We start from the raw sequence: 26,059 nt of genomic DNA, 5'->3' as shown, positions 1-26,059 counted from the left end.
CTCCCTAGCAATTCTAGTTTAAACTCTCCCCAATAGTCTTTGCAAACCTCCCCACCAGGATATTGGTCCCCCTTGGATTCAAGTGCAACCCGTCCTTTTTGTACAGGTCATGCCTGCCCCTAAAGAGGTCTTAATGATCCAGAAGTCTGAATCCCTGCCCCCTGCTCCAATCCCTCAGCCACGCATTTACCCTCCACTTCAATCTATTCCTATTCTCACTGTCACGTGGCACAGGCAGTAATCCCGAGATTACTACCTTTGTGGTCCTGCTTCTCAACTTCCTTCCTAACTCCATGTAGTCTGTTTTCAGGACCTCCTCCCTTTTCCTGCTGATTATGTATTGCATTAAACTGCCCCTGCTAAGCTAACAAATTTCACGTCACATGCCGGTGATAATAAACCTGATTCTGATGTTGCCTGACCTGATGAGCTCCTCCAGCATTTTTGTGCATGTGTTGCTCTGGATTCCAGCATCTGCAGAATCTCTTGTGTTCATTAGCACCTTTTTTCAGTTGATTTTCAATGTTAAATCCTGTATTTGCTATTGTAGCATTTGAACCTCAAGTCTCTGAATAACTAGTCTGGTCGTTTAACTCTGTACCTAAGGGGGTGTCTGCGGTATTCTTGTCCATCTGAAAGGCAGACAAAGGACCCACAGGGACTTTAAGCTGGAGAGACAAGCACATTTTCCATCTTTAATTTTGTCTGTGGTGCTTCCAACCAGGAAACTAAAATTTCCCTAGAAGCTAGTTGACTATGCTTTTAATTTGAAGGAATTGCCATTGGCTTTGAAGATCAGGAAACTCTGAACTAAACACAGCTTTAACTGATCAGATTGCTAGCAGAGGTCCACCCAATTGGAACCAAACTTGGATGTAGTGGTGCATTTCTAACAGGCAGCTTCAGTATCAGGAATTCTCTGTAATACAAACAAAGCAAAAATGACCAGAGCTAATTTTAATGTTGATCCGAAATTGCATGTTCTGTTTATACAGAGGTTTTATCCCTGCTCAATGTTCCAGCTTACTTTCAGAAACACCCAAAGGCCCCTTGCCAACACTGATCCACGTCAACAGCATCCTGGCCGAGCAATTCAGCCATTGCCCTGAACTATCCACAGAATCCGATGCTGAGGATGGTTCCAGCATGGGACTGGATCACCCAGTCCATCTATTCTGAATGCACAATACCCCCTCACTTGTCAAGAAGGTACAGCAGTGTCTGTAATTTTTTGAGGAAATTGAGACATGCAAGGCTCCCTGCCCCCATTTTAACAACTTCCTACACGAGCACCATCATTGCGCGGTACAGAAGCTGCAAGGCATCGGACCACAAGACCCTACAGAGAATGGTTAAAACCACCAAGAGGATCACTAGGGTCTCCCTCCCCCACTACTTTTGATTCTTGCCGGTGCATCGTAGATGAAGGGACCGAAGTACAGCACTATTGCAGATCCCGACTGTCCATTCCACAATCTCTTTTGACCCTCTTCTATCAGGAAGGAAGTACAGGAACATCACATTTGCTTCCCTCAGGCAGTGAGGCTAATGACTGGCAAAGTTTCATCACTAGGACAGCGAGCTCTTTACTGTTTACTTGTGCTGTGCGCTACAAGTATTTTTGAATTATATTTTATTAACGTTCTAACGGTAATATTTTGCTTTATGTGCTGTGTGTGATATATGTTGTGTGGGTGTACCATGTTTCAGCAAAATGTTGTTTTGTGTGTTTGTACATTCAGATGACCATGAACTTGAACTTGAACTTAAAGTCCTACTGTCTCCATGCCTCAACTACCGGTCTGGCAGTGCACTCCAGACGCAAACCATTTACTGCCTTAAGAAGTATTTTCCCCATGGCACTTTTAACTGATCCCCTCATCCTGGGCCTTGGTTTCTCCCTGTGCTGACAGTGGAAACATTTTTTCTTTACCTGTGCTGTAAATGCCATCCTCAAGTTTAATTCTGAATGCCTCACAGTTTTGTAAAGGCAACTGTTATGATGGCTCCATTGCAAGAGGATTTTGTGTACAGGATCAAAGATGCCTGACTACAATTATGAAGAGGAGACCACAGTTGGTGCAGTTTCAGTTTCCTTGCCTGAGAAAGAATATACTTGCCAAAGAGCAGGGATTCCCAACCCTTTTTAGGCCATGGACCCCTACCATTAACCAAGGGGTCTGTAGACCCCAGGCTGGGAACTGCTGCCATTGGCAGAGTGCAACAACATTGAAATGGGCTGGTTGTATGAAGAGAGATTGGGCTAACTACGTTTATGGTCACTTAGAGTTCGTTAGAATGAAAAGAGATCATATTAGAATATAGAACATTACAACACGGTACAGGCTCTTCAGCCCTCGATGTTATGGAACTTTCAATCTACTTTAAGATCAATCTCACCCTTCTGTCCTAAATAGCCCTCCACTTTTCTTTCATCCATGTGAGAGCACGTTTTCCATTCTACCTCACCGTACTTATGCACATGACAACAAACTCAACTCGTTAAAACTGCTGCAAGCGTTTCACTAAGAACACAAGCCACATCTCTTCCCCTGACTCAGTTTTGTCACTCAAGGACCAGGGGTCAACTTTATTCACTATATACATTTACTTTTTAATAGGAAATTGCCGCAGTGTGTTGATGCGAAGGCAACAAAACACAGCAACATTCAACAATTGTAGAAAATAAAAAATTAAATAAAGATAAATTTAGATGCATGGAATAAAATGTACATAAATACTAGCATGTACTTACAATGTAAAAAGCTTTATAGAAAGTGGTTTAATGTCCTAACAGTGCAGTGATTGCCGTAATAGATAGAGGGGGGTGGTGGGGGCTAACTAGAATGATTTACAGCTCAGGGAAGAAACTTTTAAGATGGCATGTTTTTGTTTTAATGCTTTCCAGAAGGAAGCTTTTGAAAAAGGGAGATTGCTGGGTGGGTAATATCCACAATAATTTCTCCACCCACTGCTTTTTCATGGATACATTCAAGTCCCGTAGTGATGATAGACTGCAGCCAATGACCTTTTCCACTGTCCTGACAGTTCATTGTAGTTTTCATTTACTGTATTGTGAGATGATGCTGCACCAAACCAGGCAGTAATAGCTCTATCCTACTATAGAGTGGATATAGGGAGGACATTTAGAACAGCACATGAGCAGGGATTTCTTTAGCTAGAGGATGGTGAATCTGTGGAATTCATTGCCACAGGCAGCTGCGGAGGCCAAGTCATTGGGTATATTTAATAGTTTGGTAAGTAAATAAGGGCATCAAAGGTTAGAGGGAGAAGGCAGGAGAATGGCATTGAGACGGATAGTAAATCAACCAAGATAGAATGGGGTTGCAGACTTGCTGGGCCAAATGGCCTAATTCTGCTCCTACTGTATGTCTTATGGTCTATTCTTCCCTTAAATATCTTCTTATAGTCATACAGTCATAGAGCACAACGGGCAAGACACAGGCCCTTCAGCCCATCTAGTCTGTGCCAAACTGTTATTCTGCCTAGACCCGTTGACCCACACCTTGATCACAGCCCTTCATACCCCTTTTTTTTTTCCTATTGTACTCTTTGCTTTCCTGATTTCCCTTTTAATTTCACTCCCAGGCTTAATAACTTCCTCGAGTTAGTGGTGGACGCAGAAACCCCGTCACTGAATTTAAAATGTTTTGGACATGAACCTGAGGACCTGTTGTCTAGTGGGTTTGGGTTGGATTGTTCTTGTTTGAATTGCACAGACGTATTTGGACAATCAGCCTCCTCTGGATACTCCATGGCTCCCGGAAATATTTCCTGGGGGACCTTCGCTACCGGTGGGCCAAGGGGAAAAAGCAGCAGATGGGGATCGGTCACTAACTTCATCAAAAACGTCTCAAATTCTAAAGGTTAAAGATTAACTTTATTTGTTGCAAGTGCATCAAAATCTAAAATGAAACGCGTTGTTTGCACCGCCGTCTGCGATGTGCCGGGGGGGGGGGGCAGCCCTTAAGTGTTACCATGCTTCTGGCACCAACATAGTACAGTAGGTGCATAATTTACTAACCCTAATCCGTACATCTTTAAATGTGGGGGGAAACCGGAGGATCTGATCGAAACCCCCGCGTAACGGCGAGAATGTACAAACCCCCCACAGTGGTGGGAATTGAACCGTTCTAAGATCATTCAGTAAGTTCGCAGATCCCCGGACTACTTGGTCTTCTCAACCAGTATCAGGGGCACTGAAATAATCACACACGTGTTGATGACAGCAATTGAAGACGGAGATTGTGGCTTTTGTTCTGACCGTGGTGAATAGAGGAAAGGAGTCCAATCCTGGCAGACAAGTGGCAGGTCACAGTGTAAGAGCCATGTATCTACTTTCTGTCTGTCTGTATTGTATTTTGTGTTGCACGTTTATTATGGGTAATTTGTCAGCTGGGTTGGGGCGCGGTAGAAGCAAACGAGTATAGTTGCGTATTCTTGCTTCGCCTTAGTCTGTTTAGTCCAGCTGAGAGGGAGCGAGCCACGGGGGTGATCTTTGTTGCTAACCGATAACTTCGCTTCGTTACATAACTCCCTAGATTATTAATTTAGTTTCTCTAGCTTTATTGCTACATGATAGCTTGTATTTGCTGGTTTCGTTGTAAAGGATTGAGCGTACTTTTTCTGACTTGGAGCTTAGTTATTTTGGAAGCACGCCATACCCTGTACTCGGTCCTGGTTTGTTTTCATGTAACCGATACGCACAGTAACACATGCAAGATGCAAGAGGAGCTCAGCAAGTCAGGCAGGATCTGTGGAGAATAAACAGTCGTCGGGACTGGAAAGGAAGGGGAAGAAGCCAGAAATAGAGGTCTGGGAGAGGGGAAGGAGTACAAGCTAGAAAGGTGAAGCCAGGTGGGGAAGGTGGGTGGGTGGGGAGGAGGGGATGAAGTGAGAAGCTGTGAGGTGAAAGGGGGAAAAGGTAAAAGGGCTGAAGAAGGAACTTGACAGGAGAGGAGAACAGACCATGGGAGAACGGGAAAGAGGAAGGGCTCCAAAGGGAGGTGATAGGTTAGTAAGGAGAAAAGAAGAGGTAAGAGGGAAGTCAGAGTGGGGAATGGAAGAAGAGCAAAGAGGAAAGGGGAGAAATTACTGGGTGAGAGAAATCAATGTTCATGCCATCGGGTTGGAGGCCACACAGACGAAATATGGGGCGCTGTCGTAATAGAGCGGCATCCATCATCAGGGACACCTACCACCCAGACCATGCTCTCTTCTTGCAGCGGCCATCAGGAAGATGGTACAAGAACCTCAGGACTCACACCACTTGGTTCAGGAATAGTTATTACCCCACAACCATCAAGCTGTTGAACCAGAGTGAACAACTTCACTCAACTGCACTTGGCCTATCACTGAACTGTTCCCATAACCCATGGATACTCTTTCATGGACTCTTTATCTCACGTTCTCAATATTTATTGCTTATTTATTTATTATATATTATTATTTCCTTTTTTTCTTTATGTTTGTATTTGCAGTTTGTTGTCTTGCGAATTCTTTGTTTGGCTGCAGTTTTTCATTGTGTTTCCTGTATTTACTGTGAACGCCCACAAGAAAATGAATCTCAGGTTTGTATATGGTAGCATGTATGGCCTTTGTTAATAAATTTACTTTGCACTTTGAACCTGAGAGTGGCCTCATTGTGATAGTACACAGAGACTACTTAAAGGTGCCTTGCGGGGCACCAGTGGATTAAGTGAACAGAACAGGCCACTGGTGCAGCAAGCAGAGCTGCCACTTCACAGTTCCAGTTTCCCGGGTTCCAGTGCTGGCATCTTCTACCCGTGATCACATGAGCTTCCTCCTGGTGATCACATATCCCAGACTTACTGATTTATTGAGATACAGCAGGGAACAGGCCCTTCTGGCCCTTCGAGCCACGTTGCCCAGCAACTCCCCTTTTAATCCCAGTCCAATCACAGGACAATTGGCAATGACCAACTAACCTACCAACTGGTAGGTCTTGGGACTGTGGGAGGACACCGGAGCATCCGGTGCAAACCCACACGGTCATGGGGGGAGACGCACAAGCTTCTTACGGGCAGCAACGAGAATTGAACCCAGGTCTCCTGTACTGTAAAGTGTTGTGCTAATCACTGCACTACCATGCTGGCCTATGTCGGTTGGTTGGTTGGCCACTGCAAATTGTCCCTGGTTTGTATGTGAGTGGTAGTCTTGGGGGAGGGTGGAAATTGATAGGAATGTGGAGAGAATAAAATGGCATTAGTTTATAATTAGTTAACATGGCGATGACTTGGTGAGGGAAAGGGACCGTTTACATACTGTAAGAATCAAAGTTTGACTCCAATACTAGAGAGGAAACTAGAGTAGCAAACATACTTAACTAAGAAAACCAGAGACATGAATGGCACTTGTGATCAAAACATGTTGTTATCGCATACCAGTGTAAAATTCCAATTAAAATAGTCCCTGCAGAATGAAGCCCATGACAATATCAATGCAAGAGCAGTGTGCCTGTACCATTACGGCAGTAATTTACTCAAAGTCTGTCAGAATTTGTGGCTTGCACACAGAAAATCATGAGGGCTCCAGTGAGATTTAGTTACAATACAAACAAGACATACTCAGAGTGTCACATTACACCTTTCAAATCCTGGCCTTGAATGTCACCCTTACCAAACATACTTTGGAAGCAAACTCACCAGCAGCCTGAAATGTCACTTGTTTATTTTGTGAATGTCATTTATAGAATCATAGAAAGTTAAATGTCAGAGGCCACTTGGCCCATCGTGTCCTTGCCAGCCAGATAAAAATGATCACCTAGTCCCACTTTCCGGCTCACAGTTCATAGATTCAAGTATTGATCTATTTATAAATGGAAGGAGAATATTATTCTGAGTCTCTGACCTATAACATTAACTGTTTCTCTTCCAACAGATAGGGCCTGACCTGCTGAATATTTACGTTTTCTGCTTTTATTTTGGGGGATATCCACCTTTATCAGGTATAAAACTCTTCGGGAGAGAATATTTTTTCTCTCTACCACTGTCTCAAACCTACATCCTAGGGTGACACAGAGCATCACGGTTAGCGCAATCGTTTTACAGTGCCAGGTGATCGCCAAGCAGGATTCGATTACCACCGCAAACTGTAAGGAGTTTGTACCTTCTCCCTGTGACCACATAGGCTTCCTCTAGGTGCTCTGGTTTCCTCCCACGTTCCAAAGATGTACATCTGTGGTTAGTGAGTAGTGGGTGGGCACGTTCTGTTGCCACCAGAAGCATTGTGTCACTTGCAGGCTGTCCACAGCACATCCCTTGGTTGGCCGTTGACACAAAATGATGCATTTCACTTTATGTTTCGATGTACATGTGGCAAATAGCTGTGAATGACTCAGCTCTATGATAGGACTCGTTCTTGTTGCCCATTTCTCATAAATGTATTCATTTTGGTTAACTTTTGCTTCCAACCACCCCCTTCACCCACTTTCCCCCTCACCTGGCTTCACTGTCACCTGCCAGTTTATCGTCCTTCCCCTTCCCCACCTCCTTATTCCGGCTTCTTCCCCCTTGCTTTTCAGTTCCGAGGAAGGATCTTGGCCTAAAACATCGACTGTTCGTTCCTCTCCCTGACTTGCTGAGTTCCTCCAGAAGTGTGTGTGTGTTGCTCTGGATTTCCAGCATCTGTGGTAGCTGTTGTGTTTATAACTTCAGCCTACTTTGTTTTACAGAAAACACTAACAGCCACATCAGCTGTGGGAGCATCTTTGTGCACTACATTTGCCCCCTCTCCAGCATTATCACACCTTTCCTGAGCTATGGTGACAGTGAATAAGCACAGCACTGTAGCTGGTCTAACCAGTAATTTATTCAATTCTTGCATTATATCGCTGGTCTTATATTTCACATCTCAGATATAAATTGTCAAGCACCTGTAATAGAAACAGGTGTGGGTTCAGACCCGTGACCATTATGAAAGGTCATTAACCTTATCAGTTAACTTGAATTTAACAAGTACTGGACACAGCCCAGTGCATTACAGGCAAAGCCCTCCCCACCATTGAGAACATCTACAATGAGCGCTGCCACAAGAAAGCAGCATCCGTCATCAAGAAACCCTACTATCCAGGCCATGCTCTCTTCTCACTGCTGTCATCGGGAAGAAGGTATGGGAGCCTTAGAGCTCACACCACGAAGTTCAGGAACAGTTACTACCCTTCAGCCATAAGGCTCCGGAACAAGTGTGGATAATGTCGCTCACCTCAGCTCAGAACTGATTTTAAAAATTATGTTCTCATTTTCAAGGACTCTACAACTCATGTTCTCAGTATTTTTTTTATTTTTGCACGAATTGTCTTCTTTTCCACATTGGTTGTTTACCAGTCTAAGTGAATGCTTGCAAGAAAATAAATGTTCAGGTGTTATCATCATCATCAGGTGCCGTGCCCAGTTTCAGCTTTGACTGCCATGGCCCACACACGCCTGTTTTTCTACTCAAGTGGATCAATTCATTGGTATTCATTTCCAATTCTCTGGCTGCTGTCTCCATCATCATTTGTCTTTGTCTTCCTCTTGCTTTCTTCCCTTCAATCTTTCCCATAATTACCGTGCATTCTAACTCCTCTTTCCTAATCACATGTCCAATGAAGTTACGTTGTCTTTTCATGATCTCATACATTATTTCTCTTTTTGTGTTTGCTCTGTTCATGATATCCTCGTTAGATATTCATTTTGTCCATGATATTATAACCATATATCAATTACAGCACTGAAACATGTCATCTTGGCCCCTCTAGTCCATGCCAAACTCTTACTCTCACCCAGTCCCACTGACCTGCACTCAGCCCATAACCCTCCATTCCTTTCCTGTCCATATAGCTATCCAATTTTACTTTAAATGACATCGAACCTGCCTCAACCACTTCTGCTGGAAGCTCGTTCCACACAGCTACCGCTCTCTGAGTAAAGAAGTTCCCCCTCGTGTTACCCCTAAACTTTTGCCCTTTAACTCTCAACTCATGTCCTCTTGTTTGCATCTCTCCCACTCTCAATGAAAAAAGCCCATCCGCGTCAACTTTATCTATCCCCCTCATAATTTTTAGAACCTCTATCAAGTCCCCCCTCAAACTTCTATGCTCCAAAGAATAAAGACCCAACTTGTTCAACCTTTCTCTGTAACTTAGGAGATAAAACCCAGGTAACATTCTAGTAAATCTTCTCTGTACTCTCTCTATTTTGTTGACATCTTTCCTATAATTCGGTGACCAGAACTGTACACAATACTCCAAATTTGGCCTTACCAATGCCTTCTACAATTTCAACATTACATCCCAACTCCTATACTCAATGCTCTGATTTATAAAGGCCAGCATACCAAAAGCTTTCTTCACCACCCTATCCACATGAGATTCCACCTTCAGGGAATGATGCACCATTATTCCTAGATCCCTCTGTTCTACTGCATTCTTCAATGCCCTACCATTTACCATGTATGTCCTATTTTGATTAGTCATACCAAAATGTAGCACCTCACATTTATCAGCATTAAACTCCATTTGCTATCTTTCAGCCCACTCTTCTAACTGGCCTAAATCTCTCTGCAAGCTTTGAAAACCTACCTCATTATCCACAACTTCACCTATCTTAGTATCATCTACATACTTACTCATCCAATTTACCACCCCATCATCCAGATCATTAATATATATGACAAGCAACACTGGACCCAGTACAGATCTCTGAGGCACACCACTACACACCAGCCTCCAATCTGACAAACAGTTATTCACCACTAATATCTGGCGTCTCCCATCCAGCCACTGCTGAATCCATTTTACTACTTCAATATTAATACCTAACGATTGAACCTTCCTAACTAACCTTCCGTGCGAAACCTTGTCAAAGGCCTTACTGAAGTCCATATAGACATCCACTGCTTTACCCTCGTCAACTTTCCTAGTAACCGCTTCAAAAAATTCAATAAGATTTGTCAAACATGAACTTCCATGCACAAATCCATGTTGACCGTTCCTAATCAGACCCTGTCTATCCAGATAATTATATATACTATCTCTAAGAATACTTTCCATCAAATTACTCACCACTGACGTCAAACTCACAGGCCAATAATTGCTAGATTTACCCTTAGAACCCTTTTTAAACAATGGAACAACGTGATCAACATGCCAATCCTCGGGCACCATCCCTGTTTTTAATGACATTTGAAATATTTCTGTCAGAGCTCCTGCTATTTCCACACTAGCTTCCCTCAAGGTCCTACAGAATATCCCGTCAGGACTCGGAGACTTATCCACTTTTATATTCCTTAAAATTGCCAGTACTTCCTCTTCTTTAATCATCATACTTTCCATAACTGCCCTACTTGTTTCCCTTCCTTACACAATTCAATATTCTCCTTAGTGAATACCAAAGAAAATAAATTGTTCAAAATCTCCCCCATCTCTTTTGGCTCCACACATAGCCGTCCACTCTGATTCTCTAAGGGACCAATTTTATCCCTCACTATCCTTTTGCTATTAATATAACAGTAGAAACCCTTTGGATTTATTTTCACTTTACTTGCCAAAGCAACCTTATATCTTCTTTTAGCTTTTCTAATTCCTTTCTTAAGATTCTTTTTACATTCTTTATATTCCTCGAGCACCTCATTTACTCCAAGCTGCCTATTTTTATTGTAGATCTCTCTCTTTTTCCGAACCAAATATCCAATATCCCTTGAAAACCATGGCTCTCTCAAACTTTTAACCTTTCCTTTCAACCTAACAGGAACATTCTGGACCCTCAAAATTTCACCTTTTAATGACCTCCATTTCTCTATTACATCCTTCCCGTAAAACAAATTGTCCCAATCCACTCCTTCTAAATCTTTTCACATTTCCTCAAAGTTAGCCTTTCTCCAATCAAAAATCTCAACCCTGGGCCCAGTCCTGTCCTTCTCCATAATTATATTGAAACGAATGGCATCGTGATCACTGGACCCGAAGTGCTCCCCAACACATACCTCCGTCACCTGCCCTATCTCATTCCCTAACAGGAGATCCAACACTGCCCCTTCTCTAGTTCGTACCTCTATGTATTGCTGCAAAAAACTATCTTGCACGCATTTTACAAACTCCAAACCATCCAGCCCTTTTACAGAATGGGTTTCCCAGTCTATGCGTGGAAAATTAAAATCTCCCACAATTACAACCTTGTGCTTACTACAAATATCTGCTATCTCCTTACAAATTTGCTCCTCCAATTCTCACTCCCCATTAGGTGGTCTATGTTACGTACCCCGTAACTGGGTTGCCAAACCAGCAGAAATGGATCACTCAGTTGGAGTCTGGAGTACTAGAACTAAGAAAGTTTTATTAAAGAAACAAGCAACACGAAAGGATAATAAATGCAACAGTTCAGTGATGATAAACACACATGTGCACAGCATTAAGATAACAGCATCAATCAAGCTCTATCGTTGTCTAGGGGTAAATGACCAATTTCAAAATGACTCAAAGTTCAGTCCAGTTAGTAGTTCAGTTCGCAGTAATCGTTGCCATGGCGGTGGACAACGTGGGGGAAGAGAGACATAGAATAGGAACAACTGATCATTCAGAACGGCTTCACTCACAGACCAGCGGGATGGCTCACAAGCAACTTTTGGGCAGGTCCTTGGTGATGTCACCTGAGGTCACCGACTGTGACCCCTCCTCCAGATGCGGTCGATCCTCTGCAGTGAACCCGGCACCCAGGCAAGGGCGGACACACACCGGGTTCCCGCTGATCGTACCTTTTCACCCTTGTCGTTGTCTGATGCTTCTCACCCACTCGTGAGAGGCGCACCGCTTCCAGGGTCTCGTTACCTCGGGTGGCGTGTGTGTCACTGTCTTAGCGAACCTGTCCCCTTTTTATCCCCCTGCTGGGGTATCGCCTGTCCATCACTTCAAACAGTTCAGGGTTCAAAGGGGGAGCCGCTCCAGACAACTCTCTCTCCCACGTCCCTTCATTACACATCTCCAGACGCTGCTCCATTGTTCCTTATCTCTCCTTCCCCTGAGGGCAGGTGGCAGACCAACTGCTGATGCCACTGATGCTAGCCCAGGCCAGCAAACATCTTAATTTTATGTGTATTCTCGTAACAATATTGAAACGAATGGCATCGTGATCACTGGACCCGAAGTGCTCCCCAACACATACCTCCGTCACCTGACCTATCTCATTCCTTAACAGGAGATCCAACACTGCCCCTTCTCTAGTTGGTACCTCTATGTATTGCTGCAAAAAACTATCTTGCACACATTTTACAAACTCCAAACCATCCAGCCCTTTTACAGAATGGGTTTCCCAGTCTATGCGTGGAAAATTAAAATCTCCCACAATTACAACCTTGTGCTTACTACAAATATCTGCTATCTCCTTACAAATTTGCTCCTCCAATTCTCACTCCCCATTAGGTGGTCTATAATACACCCCTATAAGCGTTACTACACCTTTCCCATTTCTCAATTCCACCCAAATAGCCTCCCTAGACGAGTCCTCTAATCTATCCTGCCAAAGCACAGCTGTAATATTTTCTCTGACAAGCAATGCAACACCTTCCCCTCTTGCCCCTCCAATTCTATCACACCAGAAGCAACGAATTCCAGGAATATTTAGTTGCCAATCATACCCCTCCTGCAACTATGTTTCACTAACAGCTAAAACATCATATATCCAGGTACCAATCCATGCTCTAAGCTCATCCACCTTTCTTACAATGTTCCTAGCATTAAAATAGATGCATTTAAGAAACTCTCCACCCCTTACTCTCTGTTTATCCCTAGTGGTACAAAAAACTTTGTTATCTGTTTCTTCCCTCTCCCCTACATCTTCGGTCTGAGTGCTCCTGTTCTTTGCATCCTCCTCAAAAACTACATCTCTGCTGCTACAATTCGTTTCCTCATGTTACTAAATATTGTCCAACATTCTGAGCTATATAACATAACTGGATAAAAGTAACATTTCAGTACTCTGAGGCAGAATTTCATGCCTGATTTAGTATTGGTCAGTATACTCTTCATTCTCGTAACGGTGTCTTTTGCCATCCCTATTCTTCTTTTGATGTCCAAGTCGCACCCGCCATCTGATGTCACCCAGCTTCCTAAGTAGCAAAAGTTCTTTACTTGTTTTATGTCTTCCCCATTTATTCTCAGCTTGCAGATAGGACTCTCCTTCTTTTTGGATATCACCATACATTCTGTCTTTTTGCAATTGATAGATAGACCCATTTTTGCACTTTCTTCAACAATTATATCAATTAAGTTTTGTAGTTCTTCCTCTGTTCTTGCAATTAACACAGTGTCATCTGCATATCTGAAATTATTGCTGTTTTCACTGCCAACTTTGATACCCAAGATGTCTCTAATTTTTTGTAATATTGTTTCACTGTAGACATTAAATAAATCAGGGGAGAAAACACTCCCTTGTCTAACGCTTCTCTTGATTTTCGTAAACTGACTCACTTCTCCATCTATTCTTACAGCGGCAGTTTGTTCCCAGTACAGATTTCTGATTAGGCGGAGGTCTTTCGAATCTAGATCTAGAGTTTTCTGTAATATTTCAAATAACTCATTGTGCTTCACTTTATCAAATGCTTTTGTGTAGTTGATAAAACAAACAAACCTTTTTGCACTTGCGTAGCTCGTTCTGATAGTATCCCTAAAATCAATATTGCATTTCTTGTACCTTTGTCTTTCACAAAACCACATTGTTCTTTGCCTATTTCAGCTTGTATCTTACTTTTAGCTCTTGTCATCAAAATTCTTAGAAGGTGGTATATGGTGATATATATGCACTTTGATAATAAATTTACTTTGAACTTTTGAACTTTGAATTCTCTTCCCACAGATAAAGCCCGACCTATACTTCCAGCATTTTCTGTTTTTATCTCAGCATTCCACAGGACTTTTGCTGCGCTTTCCCAAATTCCTACTTATGCAAATTAAGCATCTGCATCGTTGCCTTCAGAGGTTTACAGATATATTTTTAGGATTAAATAAATAAATATTATAAAACTATTGGAATATAAGCACTATTCCCTGGGATATAAAGTTGTTCCTCAAATCCATAAGACCGTAAGTCATTGGAGCAGAATTTGGCCATTCAGCCCCAATGAGTATTCAGCCCAACGAGCATGGTTGATTTATTATCCTTCTCAACCGCATTTTCTTTCCATCTCCACATAACCTTTATTAATCAACCACTGCTTTAAATATACTCAATGACTTGGCCTCCACAGTCATTTTGTGGTAATGAATTCCACAGATCCACCACCCTCCGGCAAAATAAATTCCTCCTTATCACTGTTCTGAAGAGAAGTCTTATTTTTCTGAAGCTATGCCCTCTGGTCCTAGACTCTCGCACCATAAGAAATATCCTCTCCATGTCCACTCTATCTCATCCTTTCAATATGTTTCAATTAGATCCCCCGCCCCCCCGAAACTTCTAAACTCCAGCAAGTATGGGCCCAAAGCCATCAAATCCACGCAATTTCTTTTACCATCTCACTAATATAATCATCACTAGTAATCATTCTGGGTTTTAAAAATTGGTTGAATTAGGGAAATGCGGAAATCCGCAAATTCAGGAGGCCAGGCAGATGGAGATTAAGAACAAAAAGACGTCATCAGTTTCCTGATGAATATCACAGACCTCCCAGTGCTACCAACTCTATTAACAGGATGGAAAGGGAAGCAGCTTTTGAGAACTTTTTGTGTATTTTATTTTTGTAGTGACCCTTTACAAAAGGCAGCTGCTTGGTTCTTTTTAGATTCATCTTAATACGGTAAACGTGTTTGTCTATGACCCGGCCTCTTAAACTGACGTCTGACACACTCTTCAAAGGAAATTTAAAATAGTTCACAGAAAGAGCTTTCAAAATCATCAAGCTGCAAAGTTGTGTTCAAACAAGGAGAATTGGAGGCTGTATATGGGCTTACATCACACTTTAACCTTCTCACCATTCCCACCCCACCCAGCATCCAGAACCATTTCCCTCTTTCATCCGTCTTCAGACTGCTCATTACTGAAACATCCCAAAGCTCAGCAAGATTAAAATTGCTGTATAATTGTGCATAATAATCAGAAAATTAAAAGCATATGCAAGCACTTGGCCTGCCAGGGATTCTATTCATGGACTGCCAGATGGTCGTATTCACACAGATGTTATCATAACTTTGATGAACTGTTTTCCCTACAGGGCAACCAACACTTGAATTTAGATGTCTAACATGTTGTACACAAGGTCAAAGACAAAGAAGAATCGGTGAGAGTGTGAGGCAGGGCTGGTTCCATTCAGCTCATCGTGAAAGCTGGGCTAGGAGCCGACACTGAAGACATTGTCAGTTCTGACGCCCCAGTGCTGGGCTGGTTGCCGCTCTCGTCTCATTTCCCAGGTGGATGGGGATGGAATTTAATACTTGAATCAGAACTAGGTTAATTATCACTGTCATATGTTGTGAAATTTGTGGCTGCAATATTGCGCAAGACAAAAAAAAAATCAGTATGAGATGCAAAAATAAAGAAACAGGGCAATAAACAAATATTGAGGCAGTGTTCATGGACCATTCAGAAATCTGATGGTGGGAGGGAAGAGGCTGTTCCTAAAACACTGAGTGAGGATTTTCAGGCTCTTGTACCCCCTCTTTGATGGTAGTAATGAGAAGAGCGTATGTCCTGGATGGTGGGGGTCCTTGATGATGGATGCTGCCTTCCTGAGGCACCGCCTCTTGGAGATGCTCTTAATCGTGGGGAGACTTGTTCCCTGAATGAAGCTGGCTGACTCTACAACCCCCTGCAGCCCCTTACTATCCTGTGCATCGGGGTCTCCATGTCAGTCAGAACACTACATCTTCAGAAACTTGCAAGAGTCCTTAGAGACGCACCAAATCTCCTCAAACTCTTCAAGCCTTCTTCATAATTCAATCAATATGCTGTGCCCAGGATAGATTGTCTGAAACGTTCATACCCAGGAACATCCCTGTTGATCCCTCAATGAGAATTGGGGTGTGTTCTCCTGAAGCCCACCAAGTGAAAAGACTAGGGTTGAGAGATGAGGGAAGTAGGACTCCAGCCTTAGCGATCGAGAATGGCTTGCTTCCATGGGCTCTAAGGTGAACGTGGCAACGCCAGAGTTTTCCACAGATGAGGCAGGAGGCACCACATTGCAGGGAGAGCAGGTAGCTGGTGCACTCATTCCACCATTTACACTGAGCTTCTGGTGCATGAGATCTCCATACCATCCCAAATCTCAATCATGGGCCAGAGATTACCAGGAGTCAGTGGGGATGCACATTTTTCCCCGAGGAGACTCCCAGGTAACCACTTCTCTTGACAGAGCATGGCATAGTCTATTCGTAGAGTCTGATATCAGACATGCAAACAACATAATCTGTCCTACAGAGCTAACGTGCTGCGGATACTAGCTTGTAAATCCAGAATAACGTAGCTTTGCTTTTATTCCAGTGAATTTGGAGGATTTTCCACAGAAAATCTCATGTTTTGTGAGGATAGGTTGAGCGAGCTAGATCTTATTTTTTTGGCAACTTGTTCAAGGTATACAAGGTGATAAGAGACATAGGTAGATTAGTGGACAGCCAGAGACCTTTGCCCAGGACAGAAATGACTAATACCAGAGGCATAATTATAAGGTGATTGGAGGAATGTATATGGGGATGCCAGAGGTAACTTTTTTTACACAGAGAGTGGTAAGTGCATGAACAACCTGCCAGGGGTGCTGATAGAGTAAGTACATTAGGGGCATTTAAGAAACTCTTAGGCACGTGGATGGCAGAAAAATGGCAGACTATGTAGACCATCTAGAGTATATTAAAAGGTCAACACAACACACAGGGCAGAAGGGCCGGTACTGTGCTGTACTGTGCTATACTGTTCTATGTTTAAAACATTGACAATGAATTCCCATTGCCTTGAGGTGGCTGCTTCAGGTGGTGCAGGTCTCAGAAACATTTTGGAAAGAAGTTTTTGGAATCATAGCCGTATGAGCCAGGATTGTCAAACATTTGTGATACATTTGATCCCCATCTTACTGCATAATCAGTGCCATTTCACACACATTGCCAATACATAGTATGGATATTTGAAATGTTATTTAAAATGAATCTCAGCAGTTCTCAGACACTGCGGTATGGAGATGGTCTTCCTGAACCAGCATCTCACTGTTTAGATCTTATAATTTAAAAATTGCATCTGAGCTCTCAGGCAAAAGATTCTCCATTTTGCAGAACAGGGAATTCTCCTAAGCATTCCCTCACACAACAGCTGCAAAACAGATTTTCCTGGCATCTGAGATGTGTCTCCAATTATAACAGGTCCAGGTGGACTGCATCTGAAACATTGTACATAGTTCAGGTCTCATCGCCTGTATGAGCATAGACTAAAAGAGAAGGGGTTCGGTGAAATTTCACCAGATGAATTCCCAACATGTTGGGGGTTGGAGGTTTGGACGTTCTGGCTGCCATCTTCTGGGTGGGCAATCTGTTGTTTTTTTTTGTGTGAGGAAGTGGGTGGGGAGTTTGGGGTTTGTGAATTTTGCTTCTTTTTCCTTTTCATGTGGGTGGGAGGGGGGGTTTGATGTATTTTCTTTCAATGACTCCCATGATTTTTCTGTATTTCATGGCTATCTGGAGAAGACGAATATCAGAGTTGCATTGTACATGCATATTTTGACAATAAAATTACTTTTTGAACCTTTTCTACCTTAAGACTTGCTTTCTTGAAGGCATTCACAGTAGAATAAAGTAGTACAGTAAAGTCCTGATGAAGGTTCTTGACCCGAAACATTAACTCTTTATTTCTTTCCATAAATGCTGCCTGACCTGCTGAGCTCGTCTAGCACTTTTGTTTTATTTAGCAATTCTGCGCAGGGCTGGTCCTTCCAGCCTACTGAGTGGCGCCACCCAGAAACTTAACAACTTAACCCCTAGCCTAGTCACAGGACAATTTACAATGACCAACTAACTTACTAACCGGTACGTCTTTGACTGTGGGAGGAAACTATTGAGCCTGGGGGAAACCCACATGCACACAGGAAGAACATACAAACTTCCTTGCAGAGGACTGGAATTGAACTCTGAACTTTGATGCCCTGATCTGTAATAGTGTTGCACTAGCAACTCCATTACTGTGGCGCATATGTGTTTTGTATGTGTTACTCAGCATTTCGAGCTTCGGCAGAATCTCGTGTTTATGAAATACAATAGAATCAATGAAAAACTACACACAGACTGACAACCAATGTGCAAAAGAGAAACTGCACAAATATAAAAATAATAAATGAATAGATAAATAAATAAATAAATAATACTGAGAACATGAGTTGTAGTGTCCTTGAAAGTGAGTCTGTAGTTTGTGAAATCAGTTCAGAGTTGAGGTGAGTGAAGTTTTCCACGTTGGTTCAGGAGCCTGACAGTTGTAGGGTATTAACTGTTCCTAAACCTAGTGCTGTGGGACCTAAGGCTCCTGTACCTCCTTCCCGTTGGCAGCAGTGAGAAGAGAGCATGGCCTGGATGGTGGTAAGCATCTAAATCAAAACCAGAAATTAGCCACTCAGCTATCCTGAGATTCATTTTCTTACAGGTATTCATAGTAGATACAAAGAAATACAATAGAATCAGTGAAAAGCTACACACAAAGATGGACAATGTGCAAACAACAAACTGTGTAAGTACAAACAAAAATTATAATGAATAAATAAATATTGTGAACATAAGTTGTATAGACCTTGAAACCAATTCCATAGGTTGTGGAATCAATTCAGTTTTGAGGTGAGTGAACTTATCTATGCTGGTTCATTAGTCTGATGGTTGAAGGACACTTCTACAATGCCTCAAATCTGTCAACCTCTGACTTATTAAGAATCAGTCTATCTCTGCTTTAAAAATATTCTGCCATCTTTTCAGCAAGGAGTACTGAAGGCTCGGAAACCTTTCTGGAATGAGCAACTCCTAATTCCAGATGTTACCACAAGCTCCACTACAATAGGAAATCACCTCTGTACAATCATCCTGGCAAAGCCCCCAAGATATTACATTTTAATCAAGTTGTCTCTCATTCCACGGATACTCACCTAGCCTGTTCAATCTTACTCCACAGGACAACCAGCCCTTTCCAGAGATCAGTCAATTGTAAAGCAAATGGCTGGAGGAACTCATTGCGTCAAGGAGCACTTGTGGAGACACTGAACTGATTCAGCAACTTATGAACTCACTTTCAAGGACTCTGCAACTCATGTTCTCAGTATTATTTATTACTTGCTTATTTGTTATTATTGTCGTTTGTTTTTTCTAGTATTTGCAGTTTGTCTTCTGCATATTCATTGTCTGTCCTTGAAATAAGTTTTTCGTTGTTTCCATTGTATTTCTTTGTATCTATTGTGAATGCCTGTAAGTAAATGAATCTCAGGGTAGCACATGGTGACGTATACGTACTTTGATAACATATTTCAATTTTGAACTTTGAACTGATCAGTGTTTGTGTTAGAACTAAGAGGGTAGAGGGAAGATGATCAGTATAAAGAGGTCAGAGAGGTGGGTGAGATGGAAATTCGGAATCTTCAAACTACTTTTTTTGCTCCAGATTTCAATCAGTCAAGTGTTTGGATGAAGGCTTCATTAGTAGATGAAAGATTCGGAAACCAAGGCTCATGTTACAAAGCAGGCAGCTGTACTGATGACATAATGGTGTCCAAAGCTCATCTCTGGGTCAAATGTTTTGCTGAATTAAACTGCTTGGGGCATCCTGAGACCAGATGAGTGATATACAGCTATTATTTAAACTTGCACAAGGCTCACATTGTACAATAAAGAACTCAAAATGTTAGACAATTGCCTCTTCCAGTGTTTTATACAAATCACCACCAGATTTCTAATCATCCAATTAAATTATGCTTTAATGTTGTTTCTAGCCCCGTTACTCAAACTTTGATCAAACTAAGAGAATGTTATATGGTGAGGCATCACATCTGGTAAAAAGTCCTGCAATTTTTAACATTTCATGCTGCTGCATGCCCTTAGCGCTCAGCTTCCAGCGGTTGTGAAAACATGGACCTAGAGACTGTCAAAACTTCAAATCTTATATAATAAAAAACTGAAAAGCATTTCAAGTATCAAGTTTCAGATCAGCTTATTTTAAATAATAATCATCACATCTCTCACCAGCAGTGCTCCAGATGACCTGGGAGTAAGGAATATCCTCAACAAGTAATGAAACTTAAACTCACACATAAAGGTAAACTTTGTGAATGACCATGAAAATTCTTTAAAGTATTTTTAACCATTCAAAATTCATTTGAGAAGATAAATGTGGAAAAGGTGTTGCATTAGAAGAGCATCTTTGAACATGCTTTGTGCAGCATGGCAGTGTAGCGGTTAGCCCAACCACTTTACAGCACCAACGATCACTGATTAGGATTCAACTCCTACTGCTTTCTGTAAGGAGGCTATACATTCTTCCCATGACTGTGTGGGTTTCCTCTGGGTGCTCCAGTTTCCTACCACATTCTAAAGATGTACTGGTTAGTGATGTGTATTTAATATTTCAGTAATATTTGAGTAATCTTGTGTATAATATATACATACTATATACACATGTGATTTGATTAAGCATTCTTGTTTCTTTAAATAATTCATTACAAGCTATATGTATAAATACGTAAATTGCATACATTATCAAGCTACCACGTGATATGTGCGTACCTTGCCTGAAGCAAACCCGAAGTTAGACTCACACTTTGGTCTTCCTGTGAATTAGCTTAATGTTTTGAAGTTACAAAATATAATAGTAGTGACGAGATGTTTTTAAAACAAACCCAAGATGGCTACTGACCTGTTGAAGCACAGAGAAGAATGGCAAATGGAAAAAAAAACAGGTTGGCATGTGTTCTTCAGAAGGGAAGACATAATCAAATTAGAAAAAGGCAGAAAATGGAAGAATTCAGGGTTCATAAGCAGTGAGTATCTGGTGATAATAATAATAAAAACCAGAAATGGCTGGCTACTTCACATAGATTGATGTGCTCAATTGCTCAATGGATAACTGGCTTATGTAGACTCAACTAATTGAACAGTATTTTCAAGCAAATGAAATTGCCAATGAGAAACAAGTACTAATTTTGCTGAGTACATTGGGTTTAAAGGACTACAGTTTGCTTCAAAGTTTGGCTGAAGTGAGCTTTACTGATATTGTGAAAGTAATGCAGGAATATTTAGAACCAAAACCATTACTGATTACAGAATGCTTCAGGTTTCATAAGCAGAATCAGAAAGGAAGGGGAGTCCATTTCAACATATGTGGAATTGAAAAAGCTGTCTGAAAATTGTCAGTTTGATAATGGGTTTAATGATGCACACAGAGATCATTTAGTTTGTGGAATCTTACAAGAAAGCATTCAAAAATGACTCCAAACTAAAGCACAACTTACATTTAAAAGAGCAGTTGAAATAGCTGTATCAATGGAAACAGCAGACAGAGATGAAATTGAGTTGCAAGTGAACTTGAACAAGATTACAATCTCTAAACAGAAACCAGCCTCACCAAGAAAATTGAGTCACCATTGTGGCAGGACCTCACAGACGTCAGACCAATGCAGATTTAACGGCAAAACTTGCAGAAAATGCAACGAAGTAGGACACATACAAATAGTATGTCAGGCAAACAAAAATAAATGGACTGCTCAGGGAAGAGAGGGATAAAAAGTCAAGTTGCAGTTTCAAAAAGAACACTGATCTGCATGCTGTTGGTGAAAAATCAGATAATGATGTGAGTGACACAGAACTGCATAGCCTTGAGATTTACAATGTGAAAACTAACAAAAGACAAGCAATATGGTTTACACTAGAAGTGAACAGAAAAAAAATGAAAATGGAATTTGATGCTGGTTCGGCAGTTTCAGTCATTCCACAAAGTAAGTTCGAACAGCATTTGAAAGATACTAAACTGAAGCCTGCAGCTATCCAACTAAGAAATTATACTGGAGAAAACATAACTCCTGTGAGAATGACATTCATAACGGTGAAATACAATAACCAACAAGTCACATTGGGCATATATGTGTTAAAAACAGGAGGGCCAGTGTGTTGTGTGGGCATGATTGGCTGAAACAACAACTTGATTGGAGATCCAACCACTGATTTCATGCCACATCCCCTGCAATGACGTCAACTGAAAGTGAATTAAGCAAAGTACTGGATGATGCCAAAACTATCTCCATGCTGTACACCATGAATCATGACTCAGAGGGCAAAAAGGTGTTGGTGTCAACCTAAGTGCCTCCGATTGGAAAACATATTGGACCGAGAAAGGACCATGCTGCTCATGCGAAGTGTGGAAGTAATCCACAATAGTCCAATACAACGATAAGGCAAAATATCTGATATGTTAATCAGTTACTTGTGAAATGTGGCTTGGTTTTAAGCCGAAAGAGAGTTCAAGGAGCTTCAGGAAAGTTGCAAGTTGGATTTTGTAAGTATGAAGAACCAGAATCTACTCAGCGTGCATTAAGGTTATTGCATGAACTTCAAGAAAGAGACAAAAATCTGCTTGTAAAAGTAGATGCAAAGACCGAAGCCCAACTGGATGAATGGAAGGCCAAAAAGAAAGGAGTCAATGGAGATACAAAAACAGAGGATTGATCAGATGATATTGTGGATGAAGAAACCAAGATGAGAGATCAGATAATAAAGGGAGCAATAGTACAATTAATAAGAAATACAAATATGTATGCCAGGGTGCTGTTTATTGACTACAGCTCAGTTTTAACAAAACCATTCCTACAGTTCTGATCAAAAAGCTCCAAAACCAGGGCTTCTGTACCTTCCTCTGCAACTGGATCCTTGACTTCCTAACCGGAAGACCACAATCTGTACAGATCAGAAATAACATCTCCATTTTGCTGACAATCAACACTGGCGCACCTCAGGGATGTATGCTTAGCCCACTTCTCTACTCCCTCTACACCCATTACAGTGTAGCTAGACACAGCTCAAATACCATCTATAAAATTGCTGACAATACAACCATTGTTAGCAGAATTACAGATGGTACAAGAGCGAAATATATCAGCGAGTTGGGTGGTGTCGCAAAAACAACATTGCACTCAGTGTCAGCAAGACCAAAGATGTGATTGTAGTCTTCAGAAAGGGTAAGATGAGGGAACACACTCCAGTCCTCAGAAGACCATAACACAGAGGCAGAATTAGGCCATTCAGCCCATCAAGTCTGCTCTGCCATTCCATCATGGCTGATCCCAGCTCCCACTCAACTCCATACACCTGCCTTCTCGCCATATCCTTTGATGCCAAGCAATCAGAAAACTTATCAACTGCTTTAAATACCCCCACAGACTTAACCTCCACTCCACAGATTTACTACCCTCTGGCTAAAAAATTCTCCTTACCTCTGTTCTAAAAGGTCGCACCTCAATTTTGAGGCAGTGCCCTCTAGTACTGGATATCCCCACCAAAGGAAACATCCTCTCCACATCCACCTATCTAGTCCTTTCAGGTTTCAATGAGATCCCCCCGCATAATTCTAAATTCCAGTGAGTACAGCCCCAAAGTTGCCAAGCTCTCCTCATTGAATCATCCTCTTGAACCTCCTCTAGACTCTCTCCAATGACAACGCACCCCTTCTGAGATATGAAGCCCAAAACTGTTGACAATACTCCAAGTGCGGCCTGACTAGTGCCTTATAAAGGCTAGGCATCATTCTCCTTGTTTTTATATTCTATTCCCCTTGAAATAAATACCAACATTGCATTTGTCTTCTTTACCACAAATTCAACCTGTAAGTTAAACTTCTGGGAATCTTGCACGAGGACTCCTAAGTTCCTCTGCACCTCTGATGTTTGAATTTTCTTCCCATTTAGATAATAGCCTGCACTATTGTTCCTTTTACCAAAATGTATTATCATATATTTTCCAACATTGTATTCCATCTGCCACTTTTTGGCCATTCTTCCAATTTGTCCAAGTCCTGCTGCAATTGCATTGTTTTCTCAGCAATACTTACCCCTCCACCTATTTTCATATCATCCGCAAACTTTGCCATAAAGAAATTAATTTCATTATCCAAATCATTGACAATGTGAAAAGCAGCAGACCCAATATTGAGCCCTGAGGAACACCACTAGTCACTGGCAGCCAACCAGAAAAGGCCCCCTTTATTCCCACTTGCTACCTCCTGCCTGTCAGCCATTCCTCTATCCACACCAGCATCTTTCCTGTAATGCCATAGGAATTTATCTTGTTAAGCAGTTTTTGGCACCTTATCAAATACCTTCTGAAAGTCCAAGTAATTGACATCCAGTGCCTTCCCCTCAGAGAGGGATCAGAAATGGAAAAAGCAAACAAATAAGTTCTTGAGTATCAATATCTCTGAGGATCTAACCCAGACCCAACATATCAATGCAGCTACAAAGGCGGCACAACAGTGGTTATATTTCATTTGGAGTTTGAGATTTTGTACGTTACAAAAACATTAGCAAATCTCCTATAGATTTTACTGTGTAGACTGAGCACTCTCATAGGCTGCATCACCATCTTGTATTGGGAAAAGGGGCAACTGTACCAAATCAAAGTAAACTGCAAGGAGTTGAAAACCTAGTCAGCTCCATCATGAACACTAGCCTCTGTAGTATTCAGGATATCTTCAAGGAGCAACACCAAAAAGGTGCCGTCCATCATTAAGATCCCCCATCACCCAGGTCATGCCTTGTTCCCATTGCTACCATCGGGAAGGTAGTACAGAAGCATGAAAGTTCACATTCAACAATTCAGAAACAGCTTCTTCCCTCTCTGCCATCCATTTTCTTAATAGATATCGAGCTTGGAAAAAGTGACGCAGCACTTTTAACATCGTAAATCAACAAGTTGTTTGTTATGTCTCCCCCTCACATTGAAATGGGGACACTTCTCCTCTTTCCCTTATTAGGGGAGAGAGCGCCTGTGGGATGTCGAATTACCAAGTGAATGAATAGTCTTTGGGGTACTGCAAGTCTGTCTCTTTAATTATGCTTGCTGCATGCTTGGGTGCTGATGCTTTTTGCTAGTGGGGGTGGAGGGGTGTGTCATTGCCTTGCTGCTACTCGTGCATGGGAGGGGCTTTGGGGTTCTAACGTTTAACTGTCATTCATTCTTTGGGGTACTCCTGTTTTTGTGGATGTTTGCAAAGAAAGAATTTCAGGATGTATATTGTATACATTTCTAACATTAAATGTACCTACTGAATCTATGGAATTTAGTTTTTTTTCTATTATGTATTGCATTTTACTGCTGCCATAAAGTCAACAAATTTCATGACATATGCCGGTGATATTAAACCTGACTCTGATGAGAATACTACAGTGAACTAAATACTGTACACCTTATCAAGACCACAAACCAAAAGCAGCCAAAAAGTGTCCAGAGCTATCAGAACCACACTCTGCATTCCCAGAGTCAACTCCTACAACCTGAGGTAACCCCAAAACCCGATATTGTTTCACAGCCACAAGTCTCACCTGCCAAGCAGACAGTTCACCCTTATCAGGAAAGACGTTATTCCTTAAGAGTAAGAAATCATCCACACTGATTAAATCTACAGAACCAAATGGGACAATTTAAAATTTACTTTTCTGTGAACTTATGGCAGTTGCATTATATAGTATACTGTGCATATATTGTGCATACAGCTAAGCAAGCAGGAGTGTATTTAATATTTCTGCAATAGTTGAGTAATCATGTACATGAATTGCATACATCATCATGCTATGGCGTGATAGGTGCGTGCCTCGCTTGAAGTAAAGACAAAGAGTTGCATTTCGGCCTTCCGTGTCTTTCTTTGAAAGAGTTTAATGTTTTGAAGTTACAAAAACGTAACAGGTAGAGCTAGTGAGTTGTGGGCATGCTATGTTAGCACGGGAAGCATTATGACACTTGTGGGCTGCCCCACAATACTTGCTGATTTACATTAACAATGCATTTCACTGTACTGTGACAAGTACAGCTAATCTGATTCATCTGTATCCTATCTGCTCTCAAGGC

The 26,059-nt window shown here is 41.7% G+C and overlaps 1 long non-coding RNA gene across 3 annotated transcripts in view; it reads left to right on the top strand.

The window, feature by feature from the left end:
- The first annotated feature begins 4,247 nt into the window (after positions 1 to 4,247).
- The window catches only part of LOC134345824 (uncharacterized), a 44,957-nt gene continuing 23,145 nt past the window's right edge, over positions 4,248 to 26,059 (top strand). Inside the window, exons 1-3 of one of the 3 annotated variants that reach the window (XR_010017773.1) lie at positions 4,271 to 4,340; positions 18,618 to 18,701; positions 19,134 to 19,185. This is a non-coding gene — a long non-coding RNA (uncharacterized LOC134345824). Of the gene's footprint in view, positions 4,341 to 18,617; positions 18,702 to 19,133; positions 19,186 to 20,200; positions 20,268 to 26,059 lie in introns of those variants that run through there. The other 2 variants (XR_010017772.1, XR_010017771.1) reach the window with 2 other exon arrangements.

This window comes from Mobula hypostoma, chromosome 4 (genome assembly GCF_963921235.1).
Source record: "Mobula hypostoma chromosome 4, sMobHyp1.1, whole genome shotgun sequence".
Classification (NCBI taxonomy): Eukaryota; Metazoa; Chordata; class Chondrichthyes; order Myliobatiformes; family Myliobatidae; genus Mobula; species Mobula hypostoma.
Note: the sequence above shows the minus strand (reverse complement) of the source record. Positions and strands in the feature narration are given on the sequence as shown.